General features: G+C 46.0%; 1 pseudogene; it reads right to left on the bottom strand.

Annotated features, from left to right (window-relative positions):
• Positions 1 to 10,968, bottom strand: part of LOC119283447 — an 80,814-nt pseudogene extending 69,846 nt beyond the window's left edge.
• Positions 10,969 to 14,631: the final 3,663 nt, after the last annotated feature.

The following is a 14,631-nucleotide window of genomic DNA, read 5'->3' as shown; positions in this document are numbered from 1 at the left end:
TCGAAGGTTTTGGGATATTTGAGAATATATAGGTGGAAGAAATAGGTTGGTGGAGTCACGAGGGGCCCACAAGGGTGGGGGGGCCTCCCGACCTTGTGGTCGCCTCGTGGATTTCCTGACGTGCACTCCAAGCCCTCTGGATGTCTTCTAGTCCAAGAAAAATCATCATGAAAGTTTCATTCCGTTTGGACTCCGTTTGGTATTCCTTTTCTGCGAAACTCTAAAACAAGGAAAAGACAGGAACTGGCACTGGGGCCTAGGTTAATAGGTTAGTCCCAAAAATCATATAAAATAGCATATTAATGCATATAAAACATCCAAAATAGATAATATAATAGCATGGAACAATATAAAATTATAGATACATTGGAGACATGTCACATTATAAGATGATCCCTTCACTAAAGCACCTCATGATGATCGGGTGTGATAGACTCTACGTTCACATACAACGAGTGTAAGCCAGTTTTACACAAGCAAAATACTTGGGTTAGACTTAACGAACCTAGCATGTACAAACATGGTCTCGGAACACTGGAGACCGAAAGGTCGAATGTGAGTCATATAGTAGATATGATCAACATAGAGATGTTCACCATTGAAGACTGCCCCATCTCATGTGATGATCGGACATGGGTTAGTTGATTAGGATCATGTATCACTTAAATAACTTAATGGATGTTAACCACAGATCCAAAGGCAAGATCTTTGTTGCCAAGAATGGGTCATTTCTAGAGAATGAGTTTCTCTCAAAAGAAGTGAGTGGGAGGAAAGTAGAACTTGATGAGGTAGTTGTACCTTCTCTTGAATTGGAAAGTAGCACACGAGGGAAAACCATTTCCGTGATGCCTACACCAACTAGAGAGGAAGCTAATGATGGTGATCATGAAACTTCAGATCAAGTTACTACTGAACTTCGTTGGTCGACCAGAATACATTCCGCACCAGAGTGGTACGGTACTCCTGTCCTGGAAGTCATGTTATTAGACCACGACAAACCTACGAACTATGAAGACGCTATGATGAGCCCAGATTTCGATAAATGGCTTGAGGCCATGAAATGTGAGATAGGATCCATGTATGAGAACAAAGTGTGGACTTTGGTGGACTTTCCCGATCACTGGCAACCCATTGAGAACAAATGGATCTTCAAGAAGAAGACAAACACTGATGGTAATGTCACTGTCTACAAAGCTCGACTTGTCGCAAAAAGTTTTTGACAAGTTCAAGGGGTTGACTATGTTGAGACTTTCTCACCCGTAGCAATGCTTAAGTCTATCCGAATCATGTTAGCAATTACGGCATTTTATGATTATGAAATCTGGCAAATGGATGCCAAAACTGCACTCCTTAACAAATTTCTTAAAGAAGATTTGTATATGATGCAACCAGAAGGTTTTGTCGATCCTAAAGGTGCTGACGAAGTGTGCAAGCTCCAGTGATCCATCTATGGACTGGTGCAAGCATCTCGGAGTTGGAATATATGCTTTGATGAGAATATCAAAGCATATGGTTTTATACAGACTTATGGTGAAGCCTGTATTTACAAAAAAGTGAGTGGGAGCTTTGTAGCATTTCTGATATTATATGTGGATGACATATTGCGGATCGGAAATGATATAGAATTTATGGATAGCATAAAAGGATACTTGAATAAGAATTTTTTCAATGAAAGACCTCGGTTAAGCTAATTATATATTGGGCATCAAGATCTATAGGGATAGATCGAGACGCTTAATAGGACTTTCTCAAGACACATACCTTGGCAAAGTTTTGAAGAATTTCAAAATAGATCAGTCAAAGAAAGGGTTCGTGCCTATGTTGCAAGGTGTGAAGTTGAGTAAGACTCAAAGCCTGACCACGACAAAAGATAGAGGGAGAATGAAAGTCATTCTCTATGCCTCAACAATAGGTTCTATAAAGTATGCCATGTTGTTTACCAGACCTGTTATGTGCCTTTCCATGAGTTTGGCAAGGGGGTACAATAGTGATCCAGGAGTGGATCACTATACAACAGTCAAAATTATCCTTAGTTACCTAAGAATACTAAGGAAATGTTTCTCGGTTATGGAGGTGATAAAGAGTTCTCGTAAAGGGTTATGTCAATGCAAGCTTTGACACCGATCCGAATGACTCTGAGTCTCAATCTGGATACATATTGAACGTGGGAGCAATTAGCTAGAGTAGCTCCATGCAGAGCATTGTAGACATAGAAATTTGCAAAATACATACGGATCGGACTGTGGCAAACCCGTTGACTAGACCTCTCTCCCAAGCAAAACATGATCACACCTTATTACTCTTTGGGTGTTAATCACATGGTGATGTGAACTAGATTATTGACTCTAGTAAGCTCTTTGGGTGTTAGTCACATGGTGATGTGAACGATGGGTGTTAATCACATGGCGATGTGAACTAGATTATTGACTCTAGTGCAAGTGGGAGACTGATGGATATATGCCCTAGAGGCAATAATAAAGTTGTTATTATTATATTTCCTTATTCATGATAAAGGTTTACAATTCATGCTAGATTTGTATTGACCGGAAACTTAAATACATGTGTGGATACATAAAAAAATACCGTGTCCCTAGTGAGCCTCTACTAGACTAGCTCGTCGATCAAAGATGGTTAAGGTTTCCTAACCACAGACATGAGTTGTCACTTGATAACATGATCACATCATTAGGAGAATGATGTGGTGGACAAGACCCATCCATTAGCTTAGCATATGATCGTTCAGTTTATTGCTACTGCTTTCTTAATGTCAAATACATGTTCCTTCGACCATGAGATCATGCAACTCCCGGATACCGGGGGAATACCTTGTGTGCTGTCAAATGTCACAACATAACTCGATGATCATAAATATGATCTACATGTATCTTCAAAGGTGTCTATTGAGTGGGCGTGGATCGAGATTGGGATTTATCACTCTGTATACCGGAGAGGTATCTCTGGGCCCTATCGTAATAGATCATCATAAGAAGCTTGCAAGAAAAGTGACAAAGGAATTAGTTACAAGATGATGTATTACAAAACGAGTAAAGAGACTTGCTAGTGACGAGATTGAACTAGGTATGGAGATACCGACGACTGAATCTCGGGTAAGTAGCATACCAACAGACAAAGGGAACTACGTATGTTGCCATAAAGGTTAGACCGATAAAGATCTTCATAGAATATGTAGGAACCAATATGGGCATCCAGGTCCCGCTATTGGTTATTGACCAGAGAGGCGCCTCGGTCATGTCTACGTCATTCTCAAACCCATAGGGTCCGCACACTTAACGTTCATTGACGATATAGTATTATATGAGTTATGTGAGTTGGTGACCGAATGTTGTTTGGAGTCCCGGATGAGATCACGGACATGACGAGGATCTCCGAAATGGTCCGTAGGTAAAGATTAATATATGGGATGAAGGTATTCTGGTTTCAGAAAGGTTTCGGAATGCATCGGAGTGCCGGAAGGGGTTCTGGGAGGCCACCGGTAGGTTATACTTACTTGGTGGGCCTCATGGGCCAAGGAGGGAGGCGCACCAGCCCACACGGGGGTTGGGTGTGTTCCACCTCCCCTTCCCTGTGCGCTAGAAGGAAGGAGGGGGCGCCCTAGGGCAGCCGGCCCCCTTTTCCTTTCCCCCATGCTCCATACATGGAAGGGGGAAGGCTCCTGAGGCAGGGCAAGCCGCCGGCCCCCTCCTGTCGTTTTCCTCCAGGGGGGCGCATCTAGGGCTGCCTCCTATCCCCCTCCACCTATATATATGTGGGGAGGGAAAGGGGCAACACACACAATGATCCCCAAGTCATGTGCGGCGCCCCTCTCCCTCCAGTTCATCCTCGGTCATATTTTCATAGTGCTCGGCGAAGCCCTGCAGAGATAGTTGCATCACTACCGTCACCATGACATCGTGCTGCTGGAACTCATCTACTACTTCGCCCGTCTTGCTGGATCAAGAAGGTGAGGGCGTCATCGAGCCGAACGTGTGCTGAACGCGGAGGTGCCGTACATTCGGTACTTGATCGTGAAGGTGTACGACTACATCAACCACGTTGATAAATGCTTCTTCTTAATGGTCTACGAGGGTACATAGACACACTCTACCCTCTCGTTGCTATGCATCTCCATGGATAGATCTTGCATGTGTAGAATTTTTTTTGTTTTCCATGCAACGTTTCCCAACAACACTGTGTCAGGCTCGTCATCACGGTCCACGCCAACAGCGAGGTAGTTCTTGGCGAGCACATGGACTACGGCGGGCGAGGTGAGTAGTAGCCGAGCTCAATGTTGCGGTCCATGTAGTCCGCAAGGATCAGTGCCGGGTCTAGCCGCTCCGGGTTGTTGGTGGTGAAGATCATTGGGTGTTCGCTGACAAGGACGACCAGAGCAAATCCATCAAGTTGATGACACTGTGGCACCCCGGCTCAGAGGAACCAAAACGCCCCGTATTCTAGCCCAGAGATCGAGGAGAAGTCTCTGGATATGGCACTGCTTGACATAGAACAAATCATCTCTTATTACAAAAGATAATGATACAAGTGTCTAATGTTACAAAGGATCACATCAGCACGGCGATACTATGCCTGCGATACTACACTTGCTCTATGCTAGCAGCGGAACAACTCGTAGCAGCGGAACAACGACGAAGGTGGTGAACTCCACTCCGCAGGGACTCTGGCTGGGACACGATCTAGCTCGCACGCATGTAACCTCAACAAGCAAAGAAATCAATCACGACATTACCTGCAACCTGGCATGACATGCCAGGTTAGTACATTAAATGTACTTGCAAGCTCACAACAACCAAAAGCATCAAGGCAAGACAACAACATAGCATTAGCAGATTAATTAAATAACAACTACCATGATACGAAAGCAACTACTAAGCATGATATGAAACTACTACGATACTGATACACCACCATCTCAGATCTCAATAACCATCTCACCCTTGGCTATCCGACCAAGCAATATACCATCTCGATCACCTTGTGATCCACGTGATCCTGGTGATCAAACATCCACATGATCACCTCGCGACCCCATCACAAACTCAATGATCATCCTCTGGATCATCTCAACATCATCATCTGCATCCTTCCAAACTGTTACAGCTCACAATATCCACAAATAAATCACCTATAAGTCATTCTGTCACGTGAGTGTTGGTCGAATGATGGGACCTAGTACGAACTTATGCCCATGACCGAGGACGCGGCTATCGATAGATTAACTTACACTCTGTAGAGGTAGCACACTTTACCCACACCACGGAACCCATGGCCTCGCACTCCCATTCGGGTGGACCAACAACGTTCTGACAAAACCGATCTACTGCCATGACACTCTCCCGGCCACTCCGACCAACTCCCCTTTGGGCTAAGTCATGGGTGGACCCATGCCTACCAAAGGCATCAACGGCCACCATCGTGGCAAAACAAAAACGGTCCCAAACAGGGACAAGAGATCTCAATACCAAAACCATGGGAACACAAGGTTATGTCAGCTTACCGGGCCTGGGTACCACACGTCCATAACCTTCCCTCGTTGGAGGCACCGACGAGAGGCATGACAATAGACCACATTAGGGCCTTCCCATAAAATGCAAATGTGGTTGCACTGGAAAAGCCCGGTTCGGTGGCACCTGAACAACTTAATGACGGAATTTATCCCCAAAATATAACTGCTATAACTGATACTCCATTATGACTTATCAACCTGTAATCCAAGTCATAGCAATATCGAACAACTAATCCAAAGCATAATATCGTCATATCAAAATACTCCGAGGATAGCATAACACTACTATGATGAATCCAAGAATGATAATGTTGCTACTTTAATAGCAAGAACTAGCTATCTAGCTAAGATCCACATGCAAGAATCATTTACTAAATCATACTTCAAGACACAATATCAACTAGCATCATGATAAAAATAATTCTAGCCGCTAATAATCCAAAGGCAGCGTGATATCCAAAGTAATACTCCAAAGCATAATACCATCATGAAAATAATCATAATAGCCACTAAGAATCCAAAAGCAACATGTCATCCACATAACCTTCAAAATATAAGTCCTAGAACTCCAAGCAATATCATGGCAATAGCAAGCTCAAAAAAATACTCCCAAAAATGCCATGAACAAATCACAAGTAGCTAAAACAATATTTTAAACAAGTTCAAATAATTAAAACCATGTCACCGCATTGCAATCATGCAAATGGAGGGTGTGGCTTTCCTGGGGTGGATGGATTCACCGGGAAGAAGTGTGGAAAGCTTGCGGAAAGAATCGTCGGAAAACGTTCCCTCTCCGAGGGGGCTGATTAGGTGCAAGGGAAAATGGTCATTTTTAGAATGTTAACACATGGTGAAAATGACACCAACAGAACGGGCTCGACGAGATGAAGAAGTGGGCTTTGGAATCACCTCATTTGGAGTTACGGGTGCAAAGATACGGTTGTTTAAAGCTTAGGGACTAATCTATAAAAATACTTCTACAAACAGGTCCCTGGCAGATTAAACAGAACCTGCCTTTCTCAGAAATACGCTTTCCAGAGAGGAAACTGCATTCTGGCCCGAAGAAGAAGCTTAATACGCTTTCGGTAAGGGAAAGCATACTCGCCTGGAGTACGTCTCTACTTATCCATGTCAGCGGGCCGACCCGGTCAACGCGTAGAGACCGACAGGCGGGGCCCAGGGGCGGGGTCTTCGTCTCGCCTGCGCTCGCACACAGTCCAGAGGGAGGGGCGCGGCGCCGGCGGTGATTGCCAGCGGCACGGGCCACCATTTGCGGCGCCCGGACTACTAGCATGCTCAGGGGAGCAAGGCGACTCCGTCCCGGGGTAGCATGGTCGTCGGGGAGCACGGGGCTGGTCAGGGCATTGGCCGCGGCGGACGGAGGCGCCGGGCACCGGAGGGCTCGTGGCCATGGACCACCAGAAGAGGAGGGGGAGGGCTAGGGTGGCTTCGGGGTGTGGATGGGGGCCTCTAGAGGTTGAATAAGGAGGGGAGGAGCCCGGGGCTGCTCGGATTCAAGCAGAGCCTGGCGGCGGTTGCGGCGGCCATGGGAGGCGAGGAGAAGCTCCGGGAGCGATTGGAGGGGCTGGGCGGGGTGCTTGGAGGGTGAGAAGGCTGTGTATGAGCTCAGAGTGCCGTGGGGAGGGCCATTTTATAGGCGGGGCGAGGATGCCGAGTCGGTTGCCGCCGCTCGAGCTCGGCCAAAGCTCTGGCGAGCTCATCGATCACGGGGAGGGCACCGGAACACAACGAGGCATCAATTCAGAGGCCACGGAGAAGAAACCAACGCAGGGGGGCAGAGGAAACGGACAGAGCGAGGACCGGGTCAAGCTGCGCACAGTGCGCTCGTGGGCGTGCGTCGGCTAGCTCCAGCGAGGACGCTTCGGGAGGGGGCAGGGGGTCGAGGGCGACGGGAGGGGAAGGGACAGTCATGTCGGCACGCTCGGACGCGAGAATACCGTCGAGGCAGAGCTGCCCGACGAGTCCAGTCGCGCCGGATGCCGCCAGAGCACGAGAAACGCCATGCCAGGGCGGTAGTCACCACAGGCATAGGCATGAAGAGGACAAGAGAGGCTGCATAGACATGTCTAGTGATTAGTCCCTGCATCAATGAGCCGGAGGAAGGTGATGGATCGATAGAAGAGGCTCTGCAGATGAGTTAGTCTTCGATTAAAGTTTGCTGCATCAAACTTGGCAGAGCACTGCTGATCAACAAGAAATTGATTGGAGTAAAAAATAGATGTCTGTGGTGTTTAGATAAGGAAGGACTATGATCCTGCCAAGTTTGAGGGGAAACGGATCAAGTATTAATATAGTTGCTTTGCAACTTGACCATTGGGTTCAGAAACTTGATCAGGAAGGTGCACTCACATGGAGTACCAACTTGATCTGAAATTGGGTAGATCATTATGATTTGGACAGGTGATGATGCTGTAAAATTTTCATACCAATTGGACAAGCCAAAATGGTACTTACTTCACAAACCCCCTTACTGTCTAGAAACTAGATAATTCTAGAGAAATATTGTCTTGAAGAATTGGTCCCAAATTTGGTGGAGAGAGGTTTTATGGTCATGAGAATTCCCCGATAATTTTTTAGCCTAAATGAATCGATATAAAATATACTTGCTTCACACTCTGAAAATATTGACAGAAGCAAAGATTTGATTCCTGTGCTCACATAGATGATTGGATGGAGCTGAAAATTGGAGGAGGGTAATCATATGAGCACAAGAAGGAGTGTGGAAAATTTAAACTCATTTGGATAACTCTAGCTAGCACTTCCTTCACAAAGCCTTCTGTCTGACAGAAACTTTGAAAAATCACTGCGGAAAGTTGGCTAGGAAAATGAAGTTGAATTTTTGCATCAGGAATATATTTGGGTGTATAAGCATGCCCAAACATTTTGGGAGCAAACAAGATAAGATGAATGGCACTTCCTTCACGAAATGTCATTTAGGACAGAATAGAAAAAGGAATATTGGGGAATTATTTTTGAACTGGCCAAGGAAATGTTTGGGCATATTTGAGCAATATATGACCCAAAGGAATTATGAAAATTATTTGGGAATTTTAGGAGTGACAGAAATATAGGTTGCTTCACAACCTAGGGCAGACAGGGTTATTCCTTTAATAGAAAAGGGAATATTCCTGAGAAAAAGAATTTAGGGTTTGGTCAAGCAGTGAAGTGACATGATCTTTGGGAAAATTTTGATAAGGATGAGCCACTTGGGAGAAGAAATGAAGATGATTTCCCAGGTGACAAGGCCGCAGAACCACTCCAAAAATAAAAACAAAGCAAAAACCAATAAATCAAAAAGAAAAAGAAAAGGGCCAAACGCCAGGCTGTTACAGACACTAGAGAGGCTTATTGACTCGCGCCCGATCACCGGCATGGCCACCGCGACAGGCGGGGATAGATCACCAGCTGTGTGTTGTCCTCATCGGCCACCGGAGTTCTTCTTCCAGTCGGAGAGGTCTAGGGAGCAGTCTATGTCCTCAACGACGACGATGGATTTGGGCGTGGTGGAGACGAGCAGGCAGCAATGGTGGGAGTTGGTAGGCACTGTGGTGAGCTCCAGCTCATAGATGCTGAAATCGAGGAGGTTCACGATGGTGGCCACGAGGCTGGTCTTTCCTGTGCCGGGCGGGCCATGGAGCTGATACTCACGCTTCTAGGCATGGTCGATGCATGCTTAGTGCTCACGCCGGCGGCGAAGCGGGTCAGGTCGACGCAGATCTCCTCGCTGATCGCTAGGTTGATGGTGAGCATGTCGAAGGTGGAAGGATGGGAGAAGGTGTGGAAGGTCCAGAGGCGAATGTGGTCATCACTGGGCGCGGCCGCATAGTTAGCGTAGAGCCTGCATACCCATGACTTGAGTCGCATCCTGGTGGATCGAGGATGTAGGTGTCGTGCACAAAGTCACGGTGCTGGCAGGGGAACTACGACTGGAGGTTGCGGTGGTCGTCGCCAACGCCGCCGAAGACGTTGTACAAATTGTGCTTGTGTCCCGCGCTTTAGTCGACGGGGCATGCGGTGGAGGTCCAGTTTATGCGGACGCCCTGGAAGATGTCATGAGAGGTGTGCGCATCTGGGAGCGAGGCCACGGCATGCTCGACTGGTGCGACTTGTAGAGATGCACAATGAGGCTGCGACGAGGCAGCGCGGGCCGAGGTAGAGCTGTGTAGTGTCGTAAAGGTCATTGGTGGAGCCGGAGCTGGCAGCAGCGGCCTCGTCAATGAGGATGGTGGCCATGGGCACCCGAAACGCCGATAGAAGGTGAACATAGATAATATTCCGTAACAAATTAAGTAGATAGATAATTCTTTCATAATGAGATTTTTTTTCATGATTTACATGTTAATTTCCTTAAAATTAATTATTAGTTTCCTGAAAATCTATTATTAGTTTCCTAAAGAGAGGGATCAATTGATTTGAATAAGTTAGAAAAGTTAGATCCGCAATATTTTGTACATTAGGAAAGTGTTGATTTCTAATAAAAGAGTGGAGAGAAAAATAAACTGATTGATTAAAAAATCAGCATGGAGGGGGTGGGAGGGGGAGAAAATAAAATCAGACAAAAATAAAACCGGTGTACCAGACTACCAACTGAGACATTAGAAGTAGAGATTCCGTAACAAATTAAGTAGATACAAAATGATTTCATAATGGGATTTGTTTGTCACTATTCACATGTTAATTTCCTTAAATTTCATTATTTGTTTCCTAAAGAGAGGGATCGGTTGATTTGAATAAGTTAGGAAAGTTAGATCCGTAATCTTTTATACATTAGGAAAGTGTTGATTTGTAATAAATGAGTGGAGAGAAAAACAAACCAATCTCTACTACTTAAAAAGAATGTAAGGTTCCCATTTCACCTTTCTTCACACCACCCCTTCATCCAACCTTCCATGTATATGATAATCAATCACCTTAATTTACTTACCTTCTGAAGCGACACTTTAATTTACTTACCAAACTTCTAATCAAAATATAAGGTAATTCACAGTTAGAATTTGATGAACATTTATTTACACTATTGCATTATTATTGACATGTAAATCACAAGCTAACATACTAGAATATTTATATCCCGTTGCAACACACGGACATTGTTCTAGTTGATAAAAAATCAGCATGGAGGGGGTGGTGGGAGGTGAGATGAAATAAAACCGGTGTACCAGGCTACCAACTTAGACATTAGGAGTAGAGAAAACTACTCGTCGCGATCACTCATGAATCGTGCCCAGAACGCGTCGGTGGTGGGGTTGTAGAGTCATGGAGCTCCTCGTCCTCCTTCTTTGAGTCGGATCGACGGGTATCACCATCGAGGGGCCAGCCTCGTCCTCCTGCTTCACCGTCTTAATCTTTTGCTCGACCAGGCGTTTCCAATAGTACTCTAGCTCATTCTGGACATACTGCGGATTCTCCCGCGTGAACCTCGCCATCACCGCTTCATCACTCTCACCGGGAGCAATGTGAATCCCTGGCTTCTTCTTCTTCCCTTCAATCGGGCATATGGTTAGATTCTTCGGCTCAACGAATTCCGCCTCCTCCCCGGTTTCGATCTCCGGGAAATAATTAATCTCGTATCTCGTCCGGCCAAAGTTCCACACGACCGCTTCGTATGCACACGCGACCTCGTTAGAGGATTTGAAGGTGCCGATCCAGTAGCGAAGACCAACACCCTCCAATTCGATAACGAAGTTGTTAGAGGGGTGCTCCCGCACCCCTATCAAGCCAGAATTTCTCTCTCATGGCTTATTCAATGGCATGACATCGACACGGGTGCGGTGTGGACACGGACGATTGTCGTGACAGGAGACATCAGGACGAAGTGCGGCAGGGTGTCGTGGAGGTCGTGCCGCTATTGAACCAGGCGACGCGACGACAGAGTGGCTTTGCGGCATCTGATTCGGCCGATTTGGAGTCGTGTAGTGGCAGGGAAGTGGAGGATTTGGAGGTAGCGGGAATGGGATGGACGGATCTGGCGGCGTTGAGATGGACGAATCCGATAGTGGCAGGGGTGCGGCGGTTGGCACGACAGTCGCATGGGGGTGGTGGAAAATGAAGTTTCAGCGACGGTTAGGCGTTCAAGTGCCCTGTTTTACCTTAGAGTAAACTTGGACTAATTTTTTGGCACCTACAGCATTTGTTGGAGCATCATTTTTGGGGCATGGTGATGTAAAATTTGATTATTTTTGCATTTAGAGCATCTTCAATAGATGATGTAGATGTAAAAATAACTAACTTTCACATCACCAAGGCCTAAAAATGCTGATCCAACAGATGATGTAGATGTATAAATTTACATCACCTACTCCAACTGATGTAAAATACAACACTTTGAGATCCAAATTTGCATCACCTACCACCTGGTGATGTAAAACTCCTAGCCGTGCGGCAACCGCCAACTGCCGTTTCCCCTCTTCCCCATCCATCGTTTCCCTTCTCCACGCCCCCCCGCACAGCACCCGCCACACCGCCCGCCCACCGAGCCCGCCTCCGCCGCAAGATCCGGTCCTCCCCATCCACCCGCCCTCGGTTCCGCCGCTTTTTCATCGGCCTCCGCCTGAAAATCAACCGCTTTTTCGCCGCCGCCCAATTCAAGCCCCCCCATTGCCGCCTGATTCAAGCTGCACACACGCCGCTGCTACTTGTAAACAACGTTGGGATTTTTCCCGAAGAGGAGAGGAGATGCAACACAGTAGAGATAAGTATTTCCCTCTGTGAGAACCAAGGTTATCGAACCAATAGGAGAACCACACAAATTGTCATCTTCAGCACCTGCACAAACAAAAGCAAATACTTGCACCCAACATGGGCAAGAGGGCTGTCAAGCTTTTTGAACTCGTTACTTGCAAGGATTAAATCTTGTATAGGTAAATGGATAAATTGCAAAGTAAAATAAAAGTGAATAAACTATTGGGAATCGTTGCATGGAAAACAAAAAAAATTCTATGCGCACGCAATGATCTATCCATGGGGATGCATAGCAACGAGGGGAAGAGTGTGTCTACGTACCCTCATAGACCGTAAGAGGAAGTGTTTCACAACGCGGTTGATGTAGTCGAACTTCTTCGCGCTTCAATCGATCAAGTACCGAACGCATGGCACCTCCGCGTTCTGCACACGTTCAACTTGGTGATGTCCCTTACCTTCTTGATCTAGCAAGATGTCGAGGTAGTAGATGAGTTCCGTCAGCACGACGGCGTGGTGATGGTGATGGTGAAGTGATCTCCGCAGGGCTTCGCCTAAGCACTACAAAAATATGACCGAGGGTCTAAATGGTGGAGGGGGGCACCGCACACTACTAGGCAATTGTCTGGGGTGTGCATAGGTGGGAGAGAGAGGGGAGAGGCCAAGGGACGACCCAAGTAGGTCTGAATCCTACTTGGGCTCCTTCCCTTGCCCCCCCCCACCATGCTTGTCAGAGGGGGAAGGAAAGAGGGGGGAGAGGGAAGGAAGTGGGAATCCTAATCCACACTTACCTTTCCCTTCCCCCTTTCCTTCTCCTCCTTAGGCCGGCCCATATGGGGGTGCACCTGCCCCTTGTGGCTGGTGTGTTTCCCCTCTTGGCCCATAAGGCCCATATCTTTTACCAGGGGTGTCCGGAACCCCTTCCGGTGACCCGATAAGTACCCGGTACCCCCCGAAACACTTTTGGTGTCCGAATACCATCATCCTATATATCAATATTTACCTCTCGGTCATTTCAAGACTCCTCGTCATGTACGTGATCTCATCTGGGATTCCGAACAACATTCGGTCACCAAATCACATAACTCATATAATACTATATCGTCATTGAACGTTAAGCGTGCGGACCCTACGGGTTCGAGAACTATGTAGACATGACCGATACACCTCTCCGGTCAATAGCCAATAGCGGAACCTGGATGCCCATATTGGCTCCTACATATTCTATGAAGATCTTTATCGGTCAAACCATTATGACAACATATGTAATTCCCTTTGTCCATCGGTATGTTACTTGCTCGAGATTCGATCGTCGGTATCTTCATACCTAGTTCAATCTCGTTACCGGCAAGTCTCTTTACTCGTTCCTTAATACATCACCTTGTGACTAACTCCTTAGTCATTTTCTTGCAAGCTTATGATGTGTATTACCGAGAGGGCCCAAAGATACCTCTCCGATACACGGAGTGACAAATCCTAATCTCGATGTATGCCAACTCAACAAACAACTTTGGAGATACATGTAGAGCATCTTTATAGTCACCCAGTTACGTTGTGACATTTGATAGCACAGAAGACATTCCTCCGTTATCCGGGAGTTGCATAATCTCATAGTCGAAGGAATATGTATTTGACATGAAGAAAGCAATAACAATAAAACTGAACGATCATTATGCTAAGCTAACGGATGGGTCTTGTGCATCACATCATTATACTGATGATGTGATCCTGTTATCAAATGGCAACTCATGTCCATGGTTAGGAAACCTTATCCATCTTTGATCAACGAGCCAGTCTAGTAGAGGCTCACTAGGGACATGGTGTTTGTTTATGTATTCACACATGTATTAAGGTTTCTGATCAATACAATTCTAGTATGAATAATAAACCTTTATCATGAATAAGGAAATATAAAGTAACAAATTTATTATTGCCTCTAGGGCATATTTCCTTCAGTCTCCCACTTGCACTTGAGTCAATAATCTAGATTACATTGTAACGATTCTAACACCCATGGAGTCTTGGTGCTGATCCTGTTTTGCTCGTGGGAGAGGCTTAGTCAATGGGTCTGTTGCATTCAGATCCGTGTGTATCTTGTAACTTTCTATGTCTCCCTCCTTGACTTGTTCACGAATGGAGTTGAAGCTTCTCTTGATGTGTTTGGTTCTCTTGTGAAATCTTGATTCCTTTGCCAAGGAAATTGCTCCAGTATTGTCACAAAAGATTTTCATTAGACCCGATGCACTAGGTATTACACCTAGATCAGATATGAATTCTTCATCCAGACTCCTTCATTTGCTGCTTCCGAAGTAGCTATGTATTCTGCTTCACACGTAGATCCCGTCATGATGCTCTGCTTGGAACTGCACCAACTGATAGCTCCACCATTTAATATAAATACATATCCGGTT

Source organism: Triticum dicoccoides, chromosome 4A (assembly GCF_002162155.2).
Source record: "Triticum dicoccoides isolate Atlit2015 ecotype Zavitan chromosome 4A, WEW_v2.0, whole genome shotgun sequence".
Taxonomy (NCBI): Eukaryota; Viridiplantae; Streptophyta; class Magnoliopsida; order Poales; family Poaceae; genus Triticum; species Triticum dicoccoides.
Note: the sequence above shows the minus strand (reverse complement) of the source record. Positions and strands in the feature narration are given on the sequence as shown.